The sequence below is a fragment of the Urocitellus parryii genome, chromosome X (genome assembly GCF_045843805.1).
Source record: "Urocitellus parryii isolate mUroPar1 chromosome X, mUroPar1.hap1, whole genome shotgun sequence".
In the NCBI taxonomy this organism is placed as follows: Eukaryota; Metazoa; Chordata; class Mammalia; order Rodentia; family Sciuridae; genus Urocitellus; species Urocitellus parryii.
In genome coordinates, this window is record NC_135547.1 from 32,320,245 (window position 1) to 32,340,528 (window position 20,284).

The 20,284-nt window shown below is 36.7% G+C and overlaps 1 protein-coding gene across 1 annotated transcript in view; it reads left to right on the plus strand.

The window, feature by feature from the left end:
- The first annotated feature begins 1,279 nt into the window (after window positions 1-1,279).
- Window positions 1,280-20,284, plus strand: part of Klhl13 (kelch like family member 13) — a 178,271-nt gene continuing 159,266 nt past the window's right edge. The window contains exon 1 of the mRNA XM_026413623.2: window positions 1,280-1,557. The gene's annotated coding sequence lies outside the window, so the exon portion shown is untranslated. The remainder of the gene's footprint in view (window positions 1,558-20,284) is intronic.

Here is a 20,284-nt window from a genome sequence, read left to right on the forward strand (position 1 = left end):
GGGTTCAATTTTCAGCACCACACATAAACAAATACAATAAAGGTCCATTGACAACTAAAAATATGTTTTTTTTTAAAAAAAAGATCCTGGATCAGTGTACTTGTAAGCAAAGGGAGAAATACTAGGGAAAAACATATAACTACAGGTCCCCACACTCACCCCATCACTCCCTTAAAACATAGAACCCCCAAAGAGTGATTAAATGATTTCTAAGAGCAAACTCCCATTATTTTTTGAAAGAGGAGTCAGAAAATACCTGGAGAAAAGATACCAGACAGGAAATGTAAGAAGGTGGCCCCAGGCTGTAACAGTCTAGAAGGTGAAGAATGAATAGAAGACAGGCAAGGGGAAAAACTGGCTTGACCAGGGGTTTTTGTTGGGGGCTAGGGTGACAGAGTTGGGAAGACAGAATGGAGATTCTGAACTAGGGCAGTCACGCCAGCGTTTGGAATCAGTGTAACAGCGGTAAAGAGCTTGGGTGACAGAATCACACCGCTTGAAATCCTCTGCTTCTTACTAGTCCTGTAACCTTGGGCAATTTGCTTAACCTTTACACCTCAGTTTTGTCACTAGTAAAATGGAGATAATAATAAAGCATCCTTTGCGGAGTGGCTATGAGAGTTAAGAGAGTTGGTAGTTCAGAGCTTGGCTAACAGTAAACAGTAAAATGTCAAACTGCTATATTTGTAGTTGTTATTCTTTCTCTTTCTTAATAATGCTGTACTCCATTAGGGAGGAGGAGAGTGATGAACAGTTTTGTGAGAAACTTGGTCAGGCTTATTTTGAGGTGTGGGCTTCACTGAGGTAAAGTGGCACTGCTTCCAGAGAATACCCTTTACCTGGGCCTTGCCGTGAATATGAGAGGCCGAGATCCAGGCTGCCAGGACACACGGATGACCTCCTTGGCTAACCTGGGGCGGCTGCTCTGTTGTCCCTGTATACTTGACAGTTTTCACTTCTGCCTCTTGGGTACTAGAAGCCATGTGGGCTCACACCCGAGTTTCCCGGTTTCAGAGGCGTGAGGGCCATTTGGCAGTCATCCTGCTTCCGGGCCCAGCCTTGCCACGCATTGGCCAGGGAGTTCAGCTCTGACCCCACACTTGGTCCTAGCCCTAGCTCCCCCGGCCTCCCGCGCAGGCGCCGCCGGGGCCACCCCCGCCGCCATGTTTCCCCCGCCCGCGCGCTCCCTCCCACCACTCCCCCCTCCCCTCCCCAGCTGGGTTCCCGCCCCCCTCCCGTATCCCCCCCCCCCCCATCCCCTGGTGAGGTCAGGCGGAGGCACTGCCGCTGCGGCCGCAGCAGCTCCTCTCTCATTCCCAGGAAGCCTGGAACGGGGACTTTTGGAAATAACTGGAGCGGCGTTTGGGTTAGGGTCTGTGCTTTCCTCCTGCTTGAGGACAGGGTGAAGTGGCCTGGGCGAACAGGGGTGCAGAGGTACTGGTGCTGGTGCCTCGCAGCAGGAGCGAGCCTTGATTGCGCTGCGCTACTCCCTCTTCGGCCCTCGGAGCGCAGCAGCTGGCGGACGAGCGGCTGGGGCGCAGGGACGCGGCAAACAAGGTGAGGCAGGTTGTTGAAGTCACAGGGGTTCCATTAGCCGCTTCCCTGACTCCGGGACCTGGCGGTGCGCGTGGTGCAAGGCAAAGAGTTGATCTGCATCAGGGACACTGGGGCGGAGAATCCGCTTCGCTCTGTGCGCACCCCCCTTTTGCCTTTTCTACCGCGTGCTGGTGCGCTCCCTTATCCCTGCACCTTTGCCAACTCCAGGTCCCTCTGACCCAGCCAGATACCTGGGTTCTTCTAGGATCCTAGAACCCAGTTTTCCTGTGCTCTTTGTCATCTTTCCAAGATCTTCTTTGGGCTTCTAGGTCGCTGCCCTGATAGTCTGGGGTTCCGATGTCCATCTCGGCCCTCTAACAGTTTCTGCTTTGTGCCTTCTTAACCCATCCCTTCGTCACAATCTTCTAACTTGGGAGGCTGTGCTGCTGGCTCCCAAGTTAGGAGCACATTCTTTTTTCCTGGAAGCTTTGAACTTAGTTTTGAACATCCTTAGCTCTGAATGTCTCGGCTGTTTTTGGTTTAATCACAGTTGACTAATGATTTTTTTTTTTTTTTTGGAGGCTTACAGCTTAGCCTGCGTTTACTGAAAGTGGTGGGATCATTCCTTCATTAAATATTCTTTAGTAAATATCTATTAAGGAACTTTAAAAATGTCTTTCTAGTTTTCAATAACTTAATTCAAGAACCATAGCCGTTTGAAATGTGTGTATATATGTTTGTGTGTAATCCTTCTACATGATCCTAAACCTTCCAGGATGCTAAACAGGCCTGACAGAGGGAGAACTGGTAGGGTTTGTGATGCCTAGTTCCATTCCTGAATCTGTAAATTAGGATGCTCATCCTTTTAATGCAGTTGAGAGGACCTTAATGGTTTAGGGAGAAAAAAAGTCACTCAAGTTAATATAGTTTGGTTACTAAGCACATTGAATAGGAACTGAGACACTTGGAGGAGGTTTAAAACTGCCTCTGTTGGGAGGGTACCTGTACCCTCCCCTTTAAAAGAAGCCACAGTTTCATACAGTACGACTCATATTTATGTAAACCCCGCAGAAACAGCATTTTAAAACCTTGTAGTTATTTTTTAAAAAACAGCCCCAAACTCCTACTTTCAGCTTATCACTTTCTCCCCATGCAGTTGCTATTTTAGTTCTCATACTGAGGTTCATTTGTAATATAAAGAAAATTAAATGGAGACATCGAAAGGGGAGGCAAATACCAGCAAACAAGCCCATGCTGATGTATGCGGTTATGTTTTTGGAAATAGGATATATCTAGTGCTTAAATTTGAAAACTGAGAAAAAATGAACTAAGTAGCCATGACATCATTTTATATCTAAAAATATTAGCTCCCTTAACTGCAAGTTTTTATTAAAATCCTTAAAATTAACAGTGATAGATTTGTTTGCTTGATGGGTGACCAGGTGTTGCCACTGACACAGTGTGAACTAATTGACAGAAATCTCAGAAGAAACCAAGTTGTAAACGAAGATAGTCGATAAATTTCACTGTCCTGGTAGCACTTCAATGAGAATACTTTCTGCTACAACATCAGATGATATATTTTTAACATAGATAAATAAGAGTCTCAATTGCCCAAGGCCTTTAATCTGCCATTTTTATAAGCACATTTTAAATTGTGTGGTGTGACCCTGTAGAGTTTAGCTGACGTTATGAAGAAAGTAGTTTTCACAAGAGCAGTAAAGGCTATTGGATATCAATTTAGTTAGATAACTTGTAGGTGAAAGTGTTGTTTCCCATTCATTTGGTAAATTCCTGAGCTCACTTAAGTTCTATTTAAAAATTGAATGTTGTAGGGAGAGAGTACTTGTTCTAATAGGCCCACCATTATAGGTCTGATTTTTTTGGCAACCCATCCTCAAAAGATATACAAACTTGTGACTATTTCAAGGATAAGAGTGCATACCATTTTGTTACTTTTTTCTTTTGTGTTTCTTATTAATACTGAATCCAAGCTAAAATTACTACTGATGTGATTATATTGTAAAACTATGTTTGCTTAGAAGAAAAACATGGATGTGAGTTAGCTATAAGCATTTTGCTCTGACTCCTCAATATATATTTAATAGCTCTCCTGGTACATCTAGAGGTTATCAAAATGGATATTTCTGGTGTTATTAAGTGTAATTGCAGTTTGCTATTGTATTATCTTTCTTGTTTTCAATTATGTTTCTTCATGTAATGTGACTTGCAGTAGTGAAATGAGACTAACCAATTTTCAAACTGTTTGATTTTTTGATGTTTAATATACTACTGACTTCTCAAGTAATATGTCAGTTGAACTCTATTTTTATTGCTATGAAATAATACAACAGTTTGGCAGGAATCATCGGACTTCAGAAAGTGTAGAAAGAGTGTAGGAAAAATGAAGAGCCCTAGAGAATACATCTGAAAATTAGGGGAAAAAATGACTTTACCAATTTAAAGAGACTCATAGCAATCAGCTTTTTATTTTTTTTCCTTTCATACTGGACTTTGCACCCAGGGTTGCTCTGACACACTGAACTACATTCTCAGCCCTCTTGAGACAGGGTCTTGCTAAGTTGCTCAGGTCGTCCTGCCCCAGCCTTCTGAGTCCCTGGGATTATAGGTGTGTGCTACTGTGCCTGGCAGCAATTAGGTTTGTGAATATTATTCATTCATTTATTAATTCATTTATAAATCAGCTGAGTGCCTTTTGTATGCCAAGACCCTGTATTAGGCACACTTAAAACTTGTAAGCCATAATCATTGCTCTTGTGGAACATGACAGTAATCATATTCTATTAGAGGTTATAGATAAAAAATAAATAAACAAATGAAGAATATCCTTATAGATTGTAGTAATAACAAGTAAGAAAATAAGGGAATGTGACACAGAGAACAAGGAAGGGCCTATTTAAGTAAGTGGGGGAAGGCCTCTATGACGGTTAATTTTAGGTGTCAATTTGTCTGGATAAGGAATACCTAGAAACTGGTAAAACATTATTTTGGGTGTGTCTGTGAGGGTGTTTGCAGAGATCAGTATGTTACTTTGCTTGGTTATGTGGGGGAGGATCCTCCCTCAGGATCAGAAAGCTGGAGTATCCAGTTGGCTAGAGAGAACAAATACAGAAGGTGAACTGGTCTTTCCCAGAGCTGAGAAAGACTCTTTCTGTGGCCTTGGACATCAGGACTCCAGGCTTGCTGGCCTTTGGACTTGGGCTCCAGGGCTTACAGCAGGGGCCCCTTGGGTTCTCATGCTTTCAACATTCCTTGAACTGAGAGTTACAACATCTGTCTCCTTGGTTCTGAGGCCATTGGACTTTGACTGAGCCATACCACCAGCACCCCAGGGTCTCCAGCTTGCAGATAGCCTGTCTTGGGACTCTCTAAGCTGCCATAATTGTGTAAGCCAATTCCTTTAATAATTTCCCCTACATATTTATTTATGTGCATATTTCTTGGTTCTGTCTCTGGAGAATCCCAACAAATATAGCCTCTTAGAGAAGGTGATGTTTGAGAAGATACCTGAAAAAGAATAGAGAATGAGTCTGCCTTGTCAAGATATGGGTGTATATTCTCCAGAGAACGTTCTTGCAGAGAGAAGAGTAAGAACTAAGGTCTTGAGGCAGGAAATCAGGCTTGCAGTTTATGAAGAACAGAAAGAAAGCCAGTAATGGCACTACCTAGTGAGCTGGGCAGGGAAATGGTTACAGAAGATGTTAGAGATCTTAGATGGAGTCAGCTAATAGATAAGACTTGGAAGCTTTGAGAAAGAATTTGAGTTTGATTCTCAGAACAGTGAGAAGTCATTGAAGAGTGTTTTCTGTGGGAAGCAATTGACTATAAAATAAAATGTAAGCCTGTGGAACTAAAAAAATAAATGTTTTGCTAAGGAGAAATAGAATGTTCAGCTAATCAGTCATCTACATTAATAACCGAGAGTGAGAGATTCTTTGATTAAGTATGCTAAATCAATATGTGATTCCGTTCTACTCTGCTTAGTTAAAGGGTGGGGTAATGGGACTTTGAGGTGAGTATGTTAAAAAGTAGTCCACTTTCCACTGTCACATTGTCACCTGTACTGCAAGGTAAGTTGTCATCAACTTGATTCAAATCAGATCACTGTTAAATTTAAGAGCTTGTTTTTCAAAGAATGATGTTTTATTTTTCATAGGAATATGTTCCTTGGGAAGGTTGGAAGTTTCATTTCTGTATAAAAGGAATATCCTAAGTTTAGTCATGGCCTTTGGAATTTTAAGTGAGGTTTTCCATTTCCCTTTAACTATTGCCTTCCCAACATTTTCAGTTTCCATACTTTTATTCCTGGAGAGATTAGGGTTATTCTAATGTTTGAAGCTTAAATTAATTTTATTGCTCTGAGCCATTACTTCAAAGCAATTCAGATTCGAGGTCTAGATGTTCCCAAATAGGAACATAGATGGCAATTGAAGTCCCACGGGATAAATCCTAAATTGTTGGGGGATGACCTGCAAAAATTCTTTAGCAGCTCTTCCAGAGTCAAGTTCCACCTCCTAAACTGAGCACTCAAGGGTCTTTCATGATTTGATCCCAGTCTACTTTCCCACATGTATTTATTATTCTCGTATAAATTTCTGTTAATTTCAACTGATTTTTCCCAGTTTGGAACTTTTCTATTTAGCATTATTCCTGGCATACAGTAGGTGCACAATGGGTGCTTCTCAAATGGAAACTATGCCATCCATTTGAAAAGCCCTTCCTTGGGCTGGGGTAAAGCACTTGCCTAGCATGTGTGAGGCACTGGGTTCGATTCTCAGCACCACATGTAAGTAAATAAATAAAATAAAGGTCCATCAACAACTAAAAAAATAAAATAAAATAAAAAAGCTCTTACCTCTCCTTTCTGTCATTTTAAATCCCAATACTTGTCAAGGAACAGTTTAAATATCAGGCACTATTACAGCATCTGCCCCTGAGCCTGATCTCTTTCTCCTCTGAATGTGAGCAGTAGGCACACACTTGCCCTGTTGTGTCATGATTATCTTATTTGATGCCTGAACTCTTCTGCATTGGTCTCTGGCTCCATGAAGGTTACCTGAACCATGTCTGGTTTCCCATCATTGCATTCTGAGCACCTGGCATATGGTGTATACTGTATAGTTATTAAATTATGAATATATACTGCCTTGTGATATTTCTCTTATTTTTGGACACTTATATAAATTAATACTGTTTTGTTTCTCACATGTACCTCTGAGGTTTTTTCTTCTAGTACTTGGTATCAAGTCCAGGGGTGTTCTACCGCTGAGCTACACCCCCATTCATTTTTATTTTTTATTTGAGACAGGGTTTTGCTAAGTTGCTGAGATTGGCCTTGAACTTGCAATATTTTTGCCTTAGCCACCTGAGTCTCCAGAATTACAGGCATGTGCCATCTCATCTGGCTCCTGGTTGTCTTCTGAAACAGTTTTTGAGAGAGGTCATTTAGAAACAAAGTTAAGAGCACAAGCTGTGGAGCTAGGCTATTGGTGAGAAAATGCAAGAAAGTTTAGAGGTGAAATGACTGGGTTATGAGACCTTTAACCTAATCAGTGCATTAATATGCTGATAGGAATTAATTGGATGGTAACTATAGGCATATATGATGTGGCTGGAGGAGACAGGTCATTGGGGCATGATTTGAGGGCATATATTTTGTCCCTGGTTAGTGGAATGGTCTCTCTCTACTTCCTGGTGGCTATGTCCTGAGCCACTTTCCTCTACCACACTCTTTCACAGTGATGTTCTGCCTCACCTGAGCCCCAAAGCAATGGAGCTAGCCATCTATAGAGTGAGACCTTTGAAACCATGAGCCTCAAATACATTTTCCTCTTCTAAATTGTTCTTGTTAGGTATTTTGGTCACAGTGGTGAAAAATCTGGCTAAAACACTGTACCTGAGTCACCACATCTGTAAAATAGAGATAATTGAACTTACCTGTTAGGGCACTTGTAAGGATCAGATGTGTTAGCTAGGCCCACAATTTAACAGTTTTCAAGTTTCAAAAGTTCTGAAAATTATAAAAAATTAATTTGGTAGGTTAAATGTCAAGTGGTAGCAAAACATTGCTCAAACTAATATTTGTGATCTTCATTAATAGTCTTTATTCTACTTATTGTTAATCTTTTCTTGTTTTTGCTATAGTATCAGTAATATGTTTATGGGGATAGTACCACAGACCTTAGTGGGGTATTACATAATTGCTAATTTTCCCCAGTTTGGAACTTTTCTGTTTAGCATTATTGAAACATAATATGTAGCTAATGCAGGCTATTGCCTATCTAAAAGTTTGGAAATTTCTGAATTTGAATCACATCTGGCACCAAGGTTTTCAGATAAGAGATTGTAAACCTCACAGTAAAGGGCTTAAATCATAGCCTTGCACATAGTAAGCTGTTGCTGTGGGTGGTAGAGATTAGGGAGGTAAATAAATTACTTTATCTTTCCCAATAGCTTGCTCATAATGGTTACCATGTAAATGGTTACCATGTAGATACATGCTTATTTAGTCCTACAATGACTCTGAATATAGAGGGCTAGCTGTATTGTCCTAATCTTATAGGAAAGCAGATATGGCAAAGCAAAGATCCAGGCCTTTCAGTGCTCTCTTTAGTACCATGAAGAGTATTTATTTATTGATTTTTGTTTTTATTTTGTTACTTAAGACCAACTAGTTCTTTAGGACAAGAGAATCTTTTTTGGGGAGGTGGAATTCAGTTAAGAATTTATTTAATATGATTAGACGCCTGTGCTTTGAAGTTGCTAAACATTTTTTTCACTAATGTATATAACTAAGTGTATGGATGTCTGTATTAAAAGCAGAAGAAAGGTATAAAACAAATGATACATGGTTCCTGCCTTTAGCAGCTCTAGCATCATGCATGGTTACATGGGGGCATGAGTCTATGTTATAATCCTTCACTTTCCTTTGTACTCTTGAAATAATATAAAAAACATACAAAAGGGGCCGAGGGCATGGCTCAGTGGTAGAGAATTTGCCTAGTATGTGCTTCATCCTGTGTTCCATTCCCAGCACTACCAGAAACAGTGAAAAAACAAAGGGAAATCCAAGTGTCAATTGAAAACTTTCCTTAGTGTCTATTACATGAATTGCTTTTTAATTATTCTAACTTCCCTTTCAATATTAAATAACATCTTGACAAGCTTTTCTTCCCAGTTAGACTAAAAAGCATAGTTTTTATTGATTTCCCTTATCAATATTTATAAATTGCAATTGGTATGTTTTCTTTTTTCTCTTACTTTTTTTTTTCTTGGTACCAGAGATTGAACCCAGAAGTGCTTTATCAGTAAGCCACATCCTCAGCCCTTTTTAATTTTTTAAAAATTTTGAGAGTCTCTGAGTTTCCAAGGGCTTCATTGAGTTGCTGAGGTGGGCCTTGAACTTGTGATCCTGCTGCCTCAGCCTCCTGAATTGTTGGGATTACAGGTGTACACAACCATTCCTGGCTATGTCTTTTTACTTTGTCCAGTGCTCTTTCCACTAGTTTGGGCTCCCTCAAACTATAGCACAAGTACTCAGTGAGCAGGCTAACAACATGGTAGTATGCCTCAGGAGACACAAAATGGAGTGCCTTGGCATTTCTTATCTTTTTCTTTTTCTTTCTCCCTCCCTCCCTCCCTCTCTCCCTCTGTCCCTCCCTCTCTCCCTCCCTCCCTCTCCCCCTGTACCCCTCTGGCTTACACTTACTTGCTGGCTGGCTCTCTCTCTCTCTCTCTCTCTCTCTCTCTCTCTCTCTCTCTCTTTCTTTCTTCTATTGGAGATTAAATCCAGGGACACTCCATCATGGAGCCACATACCCAGCCATTTTTTTTTTTTTAAATTTTGAGACAGAGTTTCACTACATTGCTGAGGCTGGCCTTGAACTTGTGATCCTCCTGCCTCTACATCCCAAATTGCTGGGATTGCAGATGTGTACCATAATGCCTGACAGCTTGCATTTTCTTGAAGTATCTGTTTTACACAAAGATTTAAGAGAGCATCAACTAGTAGTTAATTTAAAATATGTAAAAATATTTAAACAAACTCATACATTATACTTTAGAATGCAATATTTATATGAAAATTTGAGATAAAAAACAATACTAAAGAGAAAGTGTCAGCTTCTAAGGGCAGCTGTGGTAACCATTAAGTAACCATTGAAACTCTTCTCTGTTGCCAAAATCTCTTCTTTTAGTCAAATACTCATACATTTTCATAGTCTTAAATTACCATAATGATCTGTGATAAAGGTAATGGATATTAATGTTTTCTCTATGGTGTTCAATTTCTTTTAATTCAAGGCTACACAGTGTTTGATAGTGGTATAAATCTTAAAATGTGTTCAGTCCCTGATGTTGGTGAGTATTAACTAAGATGGATAGTGAAGGGCTTGTCAAGGAACTGATATCTTTAAGAAGAGAGATTATTAGGACACAGTGACCATGAACTTGAACCAGCACAGCTGATGCAGTTAAAGCTTTGCTCTAGGGGCTGGGGTTATGGATCAAGTGGTAGAGTGCTTGCTTGGCACCTGTAAGGCACTGGGTTCCATCCTCAGCACCACATAAAAATAAAGATATTGTATCCACCTAAAACTAAAAAAAAAATTTAAAAAAGCTTTGCTCTATTCTATGTACACTTGTCTATCTCACTGATTTGAAGTTATCTTTGCTAACTTTCAAGCTGCTTTTGTTTATAACACGTTCAGTATGCAAATTATTTTGTTAATTGCTGGCCACTGAAGTATTCCCTACTAGAAGAAAATTGTCAAAGTTTGCTTCATTGGTAAAAGGGTTCCACAGTTTGAGAATGTATTATAAACAGGTCAGCAGTGCCTGTTACCAAGTAATCATTTAATTTTCTCCAAATGAGAATGATAAAGAAGAAAAAGGCAAATGAAGAAAGGGATGAAAATAAATGGTGTAAGTCAAACACTAAATCTTTCAATTAATTTTCATGATTGCTTTTCCACTTTCTTGTTGTCTCGTGCCAGGCACAGTTTGCAGGGTCTGACATTGTCATATTGCTGTGTTACTACTTAAAGATTATAAAGAGATAGGTACTAAGGATGGTGATTAAGGGACAGTCTTTATAATCTATGTGTGCACTACTTTTAGATTCTGTTCAGTAAAAGAGGATAAGAGAGTTTTAGAGTTTTGTTTCTTGGTCTCACCTTTTAAGAACAGTCATACATTTCTAAAGAATAGTTCATTTCAACAAAGTTTTCTGTATACTTTCTTATATACTTAGTAGGAAGGTAGTAGAATTTGATGGCTAAGATGTTGGGTTCTGGAATCACAGGAAGTATGAAAGTGGACAACTTGCTTCATCTCTCTGAGTTTTAATTTTTCTCCTGTAAACTATTTTGTCTGTTTTAAGTAGTGTATAAAATAATGCATAGGAAGCACTAAGCACAGTTCACACCACATACGCGATACAGCTATATTTATTATTGACCCTTTTCATAGATTAGTGACTGAAATGGTTGAAAAATTGAAGCATAGTTTAAGAACTTTGCAATTCACATATGAAGCAGAATGCAAAATGTGAGGGAAATAGTGTGTCATATATATGTATACACACATATATGTGTGTGTGTGTGTGCTTTTTTAAAATTTTGTACCTTTTAAATGGTTAGTACACTGTTTAGAAGTAACACCAATTTTCTAGCAGACAAGAAAGTTTATGGTAAATCCTTGGCTTATTACTTATTCACATATGGCATCATATTGAATGTAAGAAAAGCATCAGTTTTTAATAGTTAACCCAGTACATATTCAAATATGATATTATTCAGTTTGATAAGATTTTAAATTTCAATATCTATCTGGAAGAAGATGCAGGAAAATATATACTACAATATTGTCTCTTAAATATGAAAACTTTTGGTGTTCTGATAATCAAAGAGGTCACAACTTTTTTTTAATAACTTTTTTGGGTGTTTATCAGGATTGAACCAGGGCTTTGTGTGTACTTGAAAAGCACCCTGTCATTGAGCTACCTACCCAGCAACAAATTTTCTTGATGCATCTTGAATTGTTTCAGTTTTCAGATTTCCGATATTAAAGCATTTGTAAAAGTTAAGCCATTGGGCAAAGGGCTAATTCCTTTTGAATAATTTCTTTCTATAGAGTTTGAGTTGGTATGGTTAAATTTTATTGTAGTTACTCTAGCAGCAAATCAAATAATATCATAAGAGAAGATAAAAGTCAATGTTAGCTGGGCACTGTGGTTTATGTCAGTAATCCCAGTGACTTGGGAGGCTGAGGCAAGAGGATTATAAATTTGAGGCCAGTCTCAGCAACTCAGTGAGATCAAAATAAAAAATAAAAAGGTCTAGGAATGCATCTCAGTGATAAAGTGCCCCTGGGTTTAATCCCCAATACCAAAAAAGGTCAATAGTAGTTTTAATAAATGAATGGATATGTTTAAGTGAATTATTGAGAGCATCTTCAGGTAATGGAAGTATAGTCTATCCTTTTGAGTTAAAAATATATTAAGCTATCATTCCTGCTTTCCTAAATAATGCCCCTTGTTTCCAATATGAGATAAATCAGACAGATATGATGCTTGGAGAGCCAACCTAGCTGTGGACTACCACAGGTGTACCAAAAAGAAAACCCATGTAACACATTGGTACTATTCTTTATATTTAGAGGTTTTGTGACAATTATTATTGTAATATATATCAAGATTAATGAACAGCTTAGATTACTATACTAATGAGATGTTTATTAGCAGTACGCCCTGCATTTATAGATAGCAATCATTATTAGTATCATTTGAAGATGAAAAGACATTTTCCAAATCCATTTTTAGGGCCGGGGATGTAGTTCAGTAATGGAGTAATTGTCTAGCATGGGAGGCCCTGAGTTTGATCCCCAGCACTGCAAAAAAAAGTATTTTTATAAAAATTAGACTTACTCTTCCCTTAGGTACTTAGTTAAATTTTAAATAAAAGTAATGCCCTTTATTTATAGAGCACCTTTCTTTTGAAGAATGGCTAACTCTAATTTTATTTACTCTTGTGGAATATGCACAATGAGTTTAAGTAACATCATGTGAGGTAGAATTAGGAGTAGAATGCCCTTGATTTATTTGACTTTTTAAAAAATTTAAAATTTTTGTTGCATATTAGTTATACAGAGTGAGGTGTTTAATTGTGGCATACTCATACATTCATATAACATATTTGTTCAATTTCACTTCCCAGTGCCTCCCCTTATCTGCTCCTCTCCCTTCCCCCTGATCCCCTTCCTCTTCATTGATGGTCTCCTTTCCACACATTCAGGGCATCCTGTTTATTCCCTGAACCAGTTTCCACATGTGAGATAAAACATATGATGCTTGTCTTTCTGAATCTGGATAATTTTACTTAACAAGATGCTCTCCTATTCCATTCATTTTTCAACAAGTGACATAATTTTGTTTTTCTTTATGGCTCAATAATACTCCATTGTGTGTGTGTGTGTGTGTGTGTGTGTGTGTATCACATTTTCTTTATCTGTTTATCTGTCAATGGACACATTGTATAACTTGGTTATTGTGAATAGTGTTGCAATAAATATTGGTATGTGTGTATTGCTATTGTATGATGACTTTATTTCTTTGGGATAAATACCAAGGAGTGGGATAGCTGGGTCAGAGAGGGGTTCTATTTGTAATTTTTTGAGAAACATACCGATTTCCATGGTGGCTCTACTAATTTACATTTACACCTAGAGTATATAAGAATTCCTTTCCCCATATCCTCGATAGATAGCATTTATTGTTATTTGTATTATTGCTGATTGCCATTCTTATTTGAGGTGAGATGTAGTTTTGATTTGCATTTCCCTGATGAATAAAGATGATGAACATATTTCATATACTTGTTGGTCATTTGTTCTTTTTTAGAGTAATGTCTATTCAGTTCATTTGCCCATTTATTGAATGGCTTTTTTGCTTGATATTAAGTATTATGAATTCTTTATATATTCTGGATATTAATCCTCTGTTGGAGAAGTAGCTAAGGAAACTGAGGGAAGTTTAGATAACTTGTTCAAGGGTACATACCTAATAAGTGGAAGAGCTAGGTATAAAGTCCATGTAGCCTGTCTGATTTTTGAGTCTGTGCTTTTAACCAAAACATTTCCTTTCATTCTGTCTATGACATGGGACATTATATAAGGGAGCATGATAGCTTTAAAAAAAGGCTTGTTAAAAAACAGACTCTGGAGAAATACAGAGCAATGATCCGAGAAAAGTAGTGGCAAGATACTTCAAAGAATGGGGTTGTATTAAAAAGCAAGGAAAGTATTTCAAAATATTTTAATGCCTAAAGCTGTGTGTGTGTGTGTGTGTGTGCATTTGTGTGCACAGGTGTCTGTCTCTTTGTATATGTGTTTATTTTGAGCTATAAAAATACTTAAAAGGTAAATGAAATTGAGAATCCTCTATATTAACAACCAGAGATCTATTTTGGGGTGCAGTATTTGCCTTCACAAACTTGTTTTTAAAAATAAAATAATTGACGTACCAGACACTTTACCCATTTAAAGAATGCAATTCAATGATTTTTAGTATATTTACTGAGTTGTGTGACTGTCAATTTTAGAACATTTTCATCATTTCCCCAAAGAGAAATGTGTGTTGAAACAGATATGGTTATGGAGGGTATGGAACTAGAGTGACCAATGATATTACTGCTTCCCTATCAAAATGTTCATAGATGTCTGCTTAGTGTAACTCAGATCTTAATAGTGTTTTTTTTTTCAGTCTAGCTCCAAATTGTTGGAGACTCCTTCTTTCAATTTCAGTTTGATTAGTGACTAGTCTTTCAGAGGATTATATATCTGATTTTAAATTCTTAATCCAAATTGATTATATAAATTTGCTCATTATATATTTGTCATAAAATATTGATATTAGTAATAAATAACTAAGGAAGATTTGTATTTAAAAACAAAACTGCTAAATCAATTTCTGTGAATGGTAACCTCTTTGTGCATTCTAGTGGGCCAGAATCAGAAATACCTGAAAAATTTCCTGGGGGGAAAATGTCATTTTAAAATATTTCTAAATAGTATTCCTGATATAAGTTACTAGTGGATAGATGATTGAGATAAAAGCAATACACTGTTTTTTTTGGCTGTGACATATTATTGGGGTGGTATGTAATGGGAAATGTTTTATAAAATATATATCATTATGATATATATAGATATTATGAAATAATTGGAATTCAGAAATATTTTTTTCAGCCTCTTGCTTTTCAGTCACTTAGGCTTCACAAAAATATACAGTCAGTGTTATAGTCAAGGACTGTATTTCAATGTAGTGGGAGTTATCAAGCCAAACATCTGTGTGTGTTGGGGAAGACAGACTGTTCTTAGGTCTTCATTAAATAAGTTAAAGTCAGTGTTATTTTCAGGCTAAGGAATTACGATTTACTTTTCATTATTTAAAAAAATCTTTAGACATATTTAGATGTTTTAAAGAACATAGGTGTGTTTTGAAATGAGTTAATCTTAATTGGTCTCTTACTACATCTGATTTTAACTACTTTTCATTTTGGAATGACTTTAAAATGTTACTATACTTCTTCAGTATTTTTTCTATGCTTATTTTGTACTTGGGTTGAGTTTCTACTCAGGGCCCAAAGTTGCAGTTGAATTTAATTTGACTTTATTCACTCAAAGTGATTTGCTGTAAATCTCAGGTATATTTTTAATTTGCTCATGTGGCAATACTGTAGTGATCTCATAGCTGGTGGGTAGAATAGGATTAGACAAGATGGCACTGCTTTCGTTAGAAGAAGAAAGCTAAGTGTATCTTTGTATTAATTAGACAGAAGCACAGTTTTATCACTAAGGTAGTTGACATCACCTGTAGTCAGAGATTCAGATGCTGTGGAGTTAAAAAAAAGGGTGCTGGATTTAGAAATTTTGATGTTTATATTGTGATGCTGCTTTTTTCCTATGGCTAACTTTTGTTCATTAAGACTTTGCAATATTGGGCTATGTGGAAAGGGTTAGAAGTCAGCACATTAAAAACATGCCAAATTTGTCTGGTTTAAGAGGGCCATTTTGAATAAGAAAATATCACACCATTTAGAAAAGAGGATTGAGAGTAATGTGAATTTTGTGTTTTCTGTGGCTTGGAATATTTATTGATTTAAAAGATGATATTATTACAGTGTACTCATCAATGATTACTTCAGAACAGTTTGATTTTTAACTTAGTGTCTAAAATGGTTTGGACTATTAGATAGTTTAGAAGGACTCTTCATGTGGATTAGATCCATCTACCTCTTGTATAGCTATATTTGCTTTGTCTGCAAATAATGGAGACTTACTGAGTTTAATTAGCCTTTCTATGTAGGGCAGCACCTTATTTTGCTGAGAGGAAATAAGGTATTTTATGTAAATTCATTCAACAAAAATTATTGAGCACTCTTCTGGTCAAAGTGCTGGAGATACAGTGGTGAACAAGGTCAAGTTCTATCTTCATCCTATGAGGCAATTACAATATTCTGTTCACTTTTTGTTCTTTTTTTAAAGTATATTTTTAATTTTATAATTTTCACCTTTACCCTTTTGTAAGAAATTCCATCTAAAGGAATGGAAAAGGGAGCAGAGAAACACTCCTTTCATTTAAGGATATAACTTGGCATTCATACACATTGCTTTTGTACACACCCCACTGGCCGGAACTCAGACCTATGGCCATACCTAGCTACAAGAGAGGCTGGAAAATATTGCCCTTCACTCATGACTATGTGCTCTGCAAAACAGTTTATTGCTCTGTGGAGAATGGAAAAACAAATTGGAGGATTCCCAACACTGTCTACTATGCATTTTCTCTAATGCAAACCTTGAATCTTTGGTCAATGTCATGGCTTAACCAGAGCTAATATCTCCATAACATTGGCTACCCATTTGCTTCAGGATAAAATCTCAGACTTGTCAGCAGGACATGATTTGACTCATGCCTCTTCCTCCATCTCCTCTCTCACCCCTCCCAATATTACATTCTAAATTGCAGCCTTACTGACACTTCTTGCACTTCCCCAAACTTCCCCTGTTTTCTTTGCACTTGTCACTCTTTCTGAAATGCTGATGACTTCCTGTCTTTCAGGGATTAGTTGGATGACACCTCTTCAGGGTAGATTTCTTTGAGCCTCTTCTGCTTTACAACCTATGCCAGGTGTTTCTTTCATGTATTTCTTTAGTATTGCTTGTCTCTCTCTTTAGCAACCTTTATTATAAGTAGTATTTCTACTTCTCTGTCTTTCCCATTAGCAGTGAGTTCCTTGAAGGCAGGCACCAAGTCAGTTATCTCTGTTGTCTGGCATGATACCTGGGACAGAACTGAATTTAATGTTTGTTAAGTGAGAAAATGGATGAATGAATATTTTACTTTTTAATTATGGCTACTTGGCCAAACTGGCAGGTCTGCTTATTTTCCATCTGGAAATTGCTGTAATGTAGTTACAGTGTTTTCCATTAGCCAGGACTGTGTTATTTTATACTAGATATTGATAAAATCAGATTGTTTAAAAAATACCAGGTGATTATATGTTAATATATGTTATATAAGATTATAAAAAATAACTAAAATTTTAGAATTGAAAGGAGCCTTACAAATCATTTAACCCAGCCCTTCTTATTTTAGAAAGATATATCATGTAATGGAAAGGGAAAAGTTAAAATGCTTGATTAAGTGTCTCTATCCCCAAGGAGCTTTCAATATAATTGGGAAGATGGTATTTACAAACATGAAAAAGATGCCTGAGATATAAGTACCAAAGGAATAGAAAAGGTTGGAATAGTCAAGGTAGGTTTGACCAGGGAATTAGGTTGTGAAATGGCCCTTGATTTCTGGGTAGGATTTTTAAATGAAAGGACATTCAAGGTGTGGGGAATGCATAAAGATGGAAAGATAGAGATGTATGGGAGAATTTGGGGACATGTTTAATTGAATGGTATTTGTATGAAGACAGAAAACAGATGACTAGTACCAGAAAGGAAGACACACTTAAATAACAGGCTACTGAGAGAACCCATGGGCAGTTTTTAAGTAGGCAAAAATATAATGAGAATGATTTTTATGTTTTATTTGACTGATAGGTGTGCTAGGTTGATAGCTGAATGGGTTATGAAACTGGCACATTGTCTAATATGCCAATTAAAAATATGAACTTAATGTGTTCCCATTTTTTGCTCAAAGGAAAAAACATGAGTTATCACCAATTTTTGTGATAGTTAACAAAACAATATTGGAATTTTTCTTAATAGAAAAAGTAAGCCTAAGCAGCAAGCTTGGGATATTAGTAATGTGCCTGTATTAATCATGACATACTGTGGATAATTGCATAAATTCTCACGTTACGCCAATAAACTGTAAAAATTTCTGAAGTAACTGAGAACATGGTAGCAGCTGCAGCACCAGCCTGTGCTATTTGACAATTCATTCACAGACTACACAAATTTGTGGAAGAAGCATGAAGCCTCCTGATGCATTTGTGAGCCATTTTGTTTAAGAATTGTTTTTAGCAAGATAACAGGGTACATTGTATTTTAAAGAACAATAAGAAGAGGTCTGCAGTACATTAAACTTTATCTAAAAATGAGAAGCATGAGAAGAGGACCGTAAATTCTCACTCTGTATAGATAAACAAAAAGTAGGCTCATAGAGCAAGATTTGCTTCCTAAGTAGTATAGTTCATTGGTATAGTCAGGGATGAGTGTTTTTCTTTAAAGGTAATATATATGTGGATTTGGAAAGGACACATGAATGGCTTTAACACAGGCTTTTGAAAGTCTCTAAATTTACAACCTCAGAATGCATAGACTTGGAAACATAGGGATGTATGGGAGAATTTGGAAATATGTTTAGTTGAGTGGTATTTAGAATGAAGAAAGAAAGCAAACAAATGGAACCAGAAAGAGGAGGAACTTGAATAACATGCCACTGAAGGGAACCATGGGCAGTTTTAAAGGAGGTGACTGATATAATGTGAATAATTTAGTTATACATCAGTACATGTCCTATATAGTTTTCTTTTTTTCCCTTTAATCAAGGACTACATGAAACTAATATGTACCCTTTTTAAAGACCTATATGTGAATAGTTTATGTGTTTCTTCTAAGAATTAGAAGGAAAATAGCATTTAACTTGATGTTCATTGAAGATGTATTGATGAGTCTGGAATATTTGTTAAACCTTTTTTAAGGAAACCTACCTAAAGTACTTGTTTCAGATGGTATACAATTAAATGCATAAAACTATTCTAATATTTTGTACTTCAACATAAACTTAAGTTCATGTAACATTTTGAAAATTAAGTGCATTTTAGCAAATACTAAAAGTGTGATTTTTCTTTGATTCATTTTTTCTTTAGTCTGTTAGAAAATCTGGTAAACTTCAGCCTGTATAACAACATGGAAATCTGCAGCAACTAGTTTTTTACTATCATATGTCATTATAAGACTTCCTTTAATAATACTTCAGGAAAGTCCCACTATCAAGTGTGTCATTAAGACATAAAAACAGTCCTTAGGATTTCCTAGCTATGATCTATTGAGAAGTATTTGTTCTACTTCCCAATCTGGTTGAAATCCTAACTGAAGTACTTAAAATAATTTAAAAAGTAGAGTGCAATGGGAAGTACTTAGTATATGTCAGCACATGTCCTGTTATTTGAAATGGTGATTAAACAATATAGACATATGCTTATAGTGTAATGGTTAAGAGTGTAGACTCTAAGCCTGACTTAAACTCTGACTCTTCTACTTTCTACTTGTACCACTTCATTCACTATTTAGAAAAGTGCCTACACTATGGTAAGAGACGATTAATGTTAGTTATTATTACTTTATGCAAATGATATTTATCTGGGTATCAAAAGAACTTTGTTTAAATTCATTTTTTCCAGCTATATTTAAAACAAACATCTATAGAAGAAGATATATCAAAAGAATGAGGTAAGTGTTTAAATCAGCAATATAATAGTTATGAAGTAGTAGGGAACATTTTTAGCAAGTAAATTATTATTATTGTGAATTATTTGAGCAAATATTTGAAAAACAAAATGAGAAAAAAAAATTGACCACCAGACTAATAATGGCTGCCTGTAACTTTTATTTATAGGATTTGTTTGAATTTGCCTCACATTAGAAAATAGCCTAGTTTGATTAGACACTTAAAGAACATTTAAAAATGCAGATTTCCAGGAACTTGCAAACGTAGTACAGAGAGGTTCCATGTACCGTTTATCCCCAATGGTTACATCTTAGGTAACCAAAGTACTTTATTACAGTCCAGAAATTGGCATTGGTACAATGTGTCTGTGTATAGTTTTATGCCACTTTTAATCACATTTTATATTCATATACCTACCTCTGCAATGAAGATATATTTTATGACTGCAGACATAATTTTGAGAATTCAAGTGGTGAAGTAAGGAAAGTCTATTGTATTTATTCATATTTTCTCAGCATGTTCTTTCTTCCTTCCTGATGTTCCAAGATTCTTTCTTTTATCATTTCCTTTCAGATTAGAGAACTTTCTTTAGTTGCTCTTCCAGGGTAAGTCTACTGGCAGCAAATACCTAGTTTTCCTTCATCTGAGAATGCCTTGATTTCTCCTCTTCATTCCTGAAGGATGTTTTTGTTGGATATGGGATTCTGGGTTCATAGTTCTTTTGTTTAGTTCTTGAAAAATCCTGTGTGCCCCTTTCTTATA